The sequence below is a fragment of the Myotis davidii genome, unplaced genomic scaffold (genome assembly GCF_000327345.1).
Source record: "Myotis davidii unplaced genomic scaffold, ASM32734v1 scaffold1, whole genome shotgun sequence".
NCBI lineage: Eukaryota > Metazoa > Chordata > Mammalia > Chiroptera > Vespertilionidae > Myotis > Myotis davidii.
The window spans coordinates 7,086,890-7,093,254 of record NW_006294681.1 but is presented as its reverse complement, the minus strand read 5'-3'; the positions used below and the strand labels follow the sequence as shown (position 1 = coordinate 7,093,254).

General features: G+C 52.2%; 1 non-coding gene across 1 annotated transcript; it reads right to left on the bottom strand.

Moving 5' to 3' along the window:
• Window positions 1-2,117: 2,117 nt before the first annotated feature.
• TRNAM-CAU lies at window positions 2,118-2,190 on the bottom strand. The gene has a single exon. It is a non-coding gene; the product is annotated as a tRNA-Met (tRNA).
• Window positions 2,191-6,365: the final 4,175 nt, after the last annotated feature.

The following is a 6,365-nucleotide window of genomic DNA, read 5'->3' as shown; positions in this document are numbered from 1 at the left end:
CCGCTGGCTGGGCAATATTTCATATTTTTAACGTTTCTGTTCATCCAGTTAAAGTGAGTTATGCATAGTCTCAACCGAATGAAGAAATTCCTTTGATCTCCATTTTCTCGGAGCCTACAGTTCTCCCAGGAATATTCTTGATAAAGTCCCTGCCCTAGCAGGTACTTGACTGGCTCCCTTTGGTCCTATGTGATTGGTTGGCATTTCAAAGGTTATCACATTTCATGAAATACATTTCTGATGATCTCTCCCTGCTTCTTGACATTATATCCTCAACCTTACCCCAACTTCTTTACAATGTAAATTTCTGGATGCTGAATACTAAAGGCTGAGCTTGGCAAAAATTCCCATGCTGGCTACATTCTAAAAGCTTCTCTCAAGTACTCCTTCGAGTTTGTTAAAGCAGAGAGGTTCCTAAAGGCCTTTTCATATTTATTACATTCGTAAGGTTTCTCTCTGGGATGAGTTGCACAGTGTTGGATAAATTTGGGGCTTTAGCTAAATCTCTATCCACACTGACTACATTTAAAAGAGTTTCTCTCCTGTATGAAGTCAATGGTGTTGAGTAAGTTATTAAATTGATGAAAGGCCTTTTCACATTACATTCATGCATGGTTTTTCCCTGGTATGAAAATTTTTAATTTATTGGGATGGGTGCACTTATCCCAGATTCTGGACGTAGTGTTTAATCTTGTATCAGTCCGGATCCGATCAGGAGACAAACCACATGATAATTTGAGCAGGGAAAGCTTAATATCAAGAGTTACTGAACTATGATAGGGGAATAACTAAAGATGTAATGAGGATTCTAAAGGGTGTGCAGGACTGAGGGAGAGTCCAGAAAAGACAAACTTGGAAGGGAGGTCCCCGCCTTCCCCAGGCTCAGGTTCAGATCTAGTTGGAGAAGGGGTTGCAGACCACTGGATAGTGAGGGTTTGTGGGGTTGCCATGCCAGAGCTGGCCCACAGTCTCCACGCCTCAGGAAGTAAGTCTCTGGGGTGCAGGCAATCCAAGGCTGTAGTGTTAAAGCACACAGGGTCAGGGTGTCAGGACCCTGAGTGTCGGGAGAGCCACAGGAAACCACCCACCAGGGCACAGGCAACCCAATACTGGAAGGCACAGAGTGCCCAGAGCGTGTCAGGGCGCTGCTGCCGGCACTAGACCTGGAACATGCCATGCCGGGTTGGGAGGACTGCAGTAAAGTCATTGGGCTGGAACTGTGAAGTCACAGAGACTGTGGGCTCTGGGCACACAGCTAGGGCAGAGCACCACTGAGGAACCCTGAAATGGGAACAAGAATAGGCCAAACCACTTTGGAGCTGATTGCTCTTATGCCCATAGCTCCTACGTGTCCTGCAGCACCCCCTACTGGCAGCTTAACACGGTGCACACTGTAAGGAGAAGTGCTTGAAGAGCCTAGTGGCTAGTCCGTTATTGGGGTGCAGGTACTGAAGAGTGCATCGGAGCTGAGAGGCAGCAAGACAGTAACTAGCACACTCATTGGGAGGAACCCCAACAGTTAACTGACAGAAATGTGGACTCAGGTTGGCCTCCATTTAATCAGACTGACATGCCAGAATTTCCCTGGCATGATGTGAATGAAGGTGCCCAAAGGCTTAGGGGGTGGACTGTAGGAGTGGATTTATGACAAATGAACTCGCTAAGCCGGGCTTTGCATGTCCCCCGGGACGGCCAATGGTGGAGCGTGGGACGGCAGGGATGCTCCCTCCTGGACCACCCGCGCCGCAGCAAGGAGGTGGTGAGGATGGGGCTCTTCCACGGAGGCTCCGCTGGGTCCCGGCCTATCCAGCGCGAGCCAGTTTTGCGCAGATGTCCCTGTCCCCCCCTTATCACGTGCTCTAGCCTTCGCACTGGTCCTCCGACCCCGGCCCAGAAACCGGGAGCCTGCAGAGCAGCAGGGCAGTCGGGAGATTTTAGACAGTGAAACCTCCCCGGCACGGGCACTTCGGAGAGGACAGGCTGAACCGAGGGTCAGCCGACACAAGGGTGACCCCAAAGTGGAAAAGTGAGGACGCCCGGTGTCTCCCAGTTCACAGGCGAGCAAATAAAATGCCCCTTTCCAGCAGGAGACGGACCTAAAGCGAACAAAAGTATTGTGCCCCGTGTGAGGATCGAACTCACGACCTTCAGATTATGAGACTGACGCGCTACCTACTGCGCTAACGAGGCACCTAGAAAGCTCTGTCGCCTGTATAGTAATGAGCCTTGCCGGCGGCCCTGTGCGCATGCTCACAGAACTCTGGTCTTGTTCGTCTACAGCGGATCGGGGGACACAGAGTTCTCCGCCCCCAGAGTTCGAAAGGGAGGACGTCCTGGCCCAAGCGCCCATCCGGGCTCCGGTCTTCCTCCTCCTGCGGGTCTGTTTGCAGACAAACACTTCGGCTTGCTAGACGGCGCTGCGCTGGGAAGGGCGACACGGAAGAATGCGCTTCTCCCAGCAATAGTAAACTCTGATTTTTGTATAGTGTTCGCAAAGCGTCTGCACCGGTGTGATCGCGGGAAACACTTATTGGGCACCTACTGTGTTCCCGGTGCTGCGTTCACAGGGACACTCCCCGCCTCAAAGAGTTGGAAGGGGGCGCGCAACTGCACAGTAAAACACACGCACATACACACGAACACTATTTCGGTCCCACGGCAAACCCACTCCAGCCGAGTCCCCGGCCCCTCCCGGCGCCCCAGGCCGAGGCCACTCTTAGAGGCGTCCGCAGCTCCGGAAGCGACAGCGGCAGCCTGTTGAAAGCCCGCCCCATCTCTACTGTCCCCCCTCCTCCCCCCGTAGCACAGCTCATTTAAATACATTCCTTGTTCAAGGAAGCTTGGGATCACTATCATTAACGTGTGGGGTTTCCCCGTTATATGTTAAAATAAATACACGTGCCGTCTAAAATCAGCCAGACTGCGACATCCTTAAGATTTGCATATTTCGCTCTATGTAAGTTTTACCTAAAAAATAATAAATTAAAAATGACGGACATACGATAAGGTTCAATGGACCAAGGGACCTAAGGACGGAGGTGGAGCGATTAGGAAGACTGCGAGTAGTAAAATGTCAGCGCAGAGTTAGGTGGCAGAGGTACGAATATCCACGGTGCAATACTTCCAACGTTTCTGTGTATTTAAAATTTTTACTATTAAGTGCCGGGAGAGGGATTTTTTAAATCACCCAGAATGTGAGAGATAAGGTGGGATGTTAAGGGAAGTGAATGGCGATGAGTGTAAGGAGGTGGAGAAAATATTATGGTAGGAGCAAGCACTGGAATTCCTGGGAGTGGGCGGAGAGATAATGGGAGGGGGTGGAGAGCGACCACTAGAGGGGAGGTCTGTGAGACCCAGGGCAGGGGAGGCCCCGGGTAGCTAGAGGGGTGGTGGGCGCCTTAGGGCATCCTAATGTCTCCTTAGGAGGCCTCATGGATGAAGGCAGGTTGTGCTGACCCCAGACCTGGAGGATTGGGTGGAACTTCCCACTCTCATGGTCCCCAAGGGAACCCCAAGACCTCCCAATCCTCCAGAAAACTCTCCCACCCACGCTCCCCACCCAAGGGGGGGTATTCTTGGGGTCAGGCTGCTAGGGCCCTAGTACCTGCCCCAGGGCAGGAAGGCAGAGGCCCTGGCAGGGGCCAGAGGGGAACCCACATGTGCACACACACTCATAGGAATTTTTGCAGGGTCCCTGACCCCTGTGGACTGCAAACTTGGGGTGTCACGGCAGTTTCACTCCATCTCCAGGCCCGAGGAACGCTGATGGACATGAGTTAAATCCCCACTGGCCCTCCCACAATTACAAACTGCCAGGTCCAGCAGTCCCATGACTGGGAAGGTGTCCAACAGACAGACTTGTCCACGGCCAAGGTTATTCCCTGAAGTCGTATCAGAACTGAAAACAATTGGAAACAGCTAGTGTCCATCAATAGGGAACTGTTCCCAAGAATGTCTTCCCAGTTGCAAATAAGAACTGGGACTCTCTATGCCTGATTTGGAATGAGGGAGGAAAGCAGGGAGGGAGGGGTCACCATTTCTGTAGAGGGGAGAGGGGAGGTATATTCACATTTGCTGGTGTTTGTTCACTAAACCTCTGAAAGAATACACAAAAACGTAAGGTCAGTGATTAATATGTGTGGGCACATATGAATTGAAGACGTTTTAAAAATAAACTTTATTATTCTAAGTCTTAGGTTTACAGAGAAATAACAAAGATAGTAGAGCCCCTATAAAGTCCCCCCCACCCCACCCCCACCCGTTTCCCTTATTCTTAACATTTTAGGTGAGTATGCAACAATTAGTGAAACAGTGTTGAGAGGTTATTGACTGGTCTATCTTGATTCAGATTCCCTCAGTTTCCCTCAATGTCCTTTTTGTGCTCCAGGATCCACATGTAGTGGACCCATGTCTCGCTAGGCTCCTTCCCTGTGACAGTTCAAGGCTTTCCTTGGTTGGGAAGGACAGGTCCAGAAGAGGGTGGGCTGGGAGCTGCTCCAGGGGGGCCTTCGGTAGTGCCTGGGGGGTTCTGGGCAGCATCTTGGGGCTTGGCCTGCCCTTCGGCCTCAGGGGCCCCCACAGTGCCCGGAGGCTCAGGCTGTGGGGGGCAGAGATGGAGTGCCTGGTCCTCCAGAATGGGCCCTGGGGGGGCCTGCTGTGCCCCCATCCCGCCCAGCTGCTCCAGCCTCTGCTGCTTCACCTGCCTGTGGTTGTTGATGATCCGCCGGATGCCCTTGACTATGCCCTTCTGGTCTTCGGGGACGAGGCCCAGGAAGGCTTTTCTCTTGGATGAGTACATGAGCATCAGTAGGTACGGCTCCCCGGGGGCCTGCTGGGGGAGGTGCATGCAGCCCACATAGCCCTTGTCCATGAGACGGTAGAAGAGTTTGACGGACTCCAGGTTTTTGTTGGTGACAAGGAACTGGACCTTCCTTGACTTCCGGAGCAAAGGGGCCAGTGAGACCAGCAGCTGCCCACGGATGAGATGCACGATCAGCTTCTGGGGCCACTGCTCTGTTTTCAGGTTCTCGCTGGGATTCACGTAGACCTGGCAAGGCAGTGACTGGATTGCTTTGGTCTTGGTGTCCGCAAAGGAAGTGGGCCTCTTCCATTCCAGGACCCCGCTCCAGGCCAGGAATTTGTTGGAGTCTGACTGCTGCCCACTGGGGGCTGAGGCTCTGAGCTGGGCTGAGAAAGGGCCATTCACCCCACCTTGGGCCTGAGTGCCCACCAAGAATGGTGCCCGCAGGCCAGGGGCCACCATGGACTGGCTCTGTTTTATGATTTCTATGTCCTTTTTTATGGTTTCCATGTCCTTTCTCATGCTATTGAAGTCCTCTCTAAGTTCAACTACTGTTTCCTTAAGTTCACTGAGTATCCTTATAACCAGTGTTTTCAACTCTGCATCTGGTAGATTGCTTGTCTCCATTTTGTTTAGTTCTTCTTCTGGAGTTTTGTTCTGTTCTTTCCTTTGGGACATGTTTCTTTGTCTCCTCCTTTTGGCACCTTCTCTGTGTTTGTTTCTATGTATTAGGTAGAGCTGCTATATCTCCAGGCTTGGCAGAGTGGCCTATAACATGTGTCCCGTAGGATTCAGTGGCAATAGTAGGTGTCCTGTAGAGTTCAGTGGCAAAGCCTCCCCAATCACTGTGCACACACAGGTGCACACACACACACACACAAAGCAGGACTTACTCTAGCAGAGCTTTAGTGCCTGCTAAGTCCACCCCTTGAGTATGTCCCCTGTGGAGGAGGTTGTTTGGTGCTTCAATGTAGTCTGAAGCTATCCACTGGGTGCACTGGCTCTGGGACCTTCCGGGAGGTGCAGGCCAAGACCAGACCCTGCCTGTGTTCTGCCCGGGGCCACCTGGCCAGAGTTACAAGGCGATCTGCAGATAGCTGGTGCTTGCGCTGGGCTTGGGGTGCTCAGAAGAGGCCAAGCTGCAAAACACGGCTGGTTGCCACTTAGCAAGAGGTGCCGCACGCTGAGGCCAGGTGCCGCTTATTTGAGAGATGTTAGGAAAGTCTGAAGTGTGAGCCAAAACCGGTCATTCGTATGGAAAAGCCACTGGAAACACATTGAGTAGGTCTGAAAGTTGGGTGGGGTGCTCCCCTGCTGGCTCTGTGGAGGGGGGGCTTATCAAAGGAACAGAGGCCTCTGCGGACGCTTTTGTCTGGGAGAAAGCTGCCCCCTCCCCCAGCTCCGGTCCTGATGCCAATTCAGTTCCTTCCCATATGTCCCGGTGCCTTTCGAGCTGCTATCCCGGTGCTAGAATTGAAAACAAAAAAAATCCAATTAAGTCATGCGCTGGCCCTTTAAGAGAATTTTTTTCCGCCAAATAAGGTCGTGGTACCAGGCTTGGTTC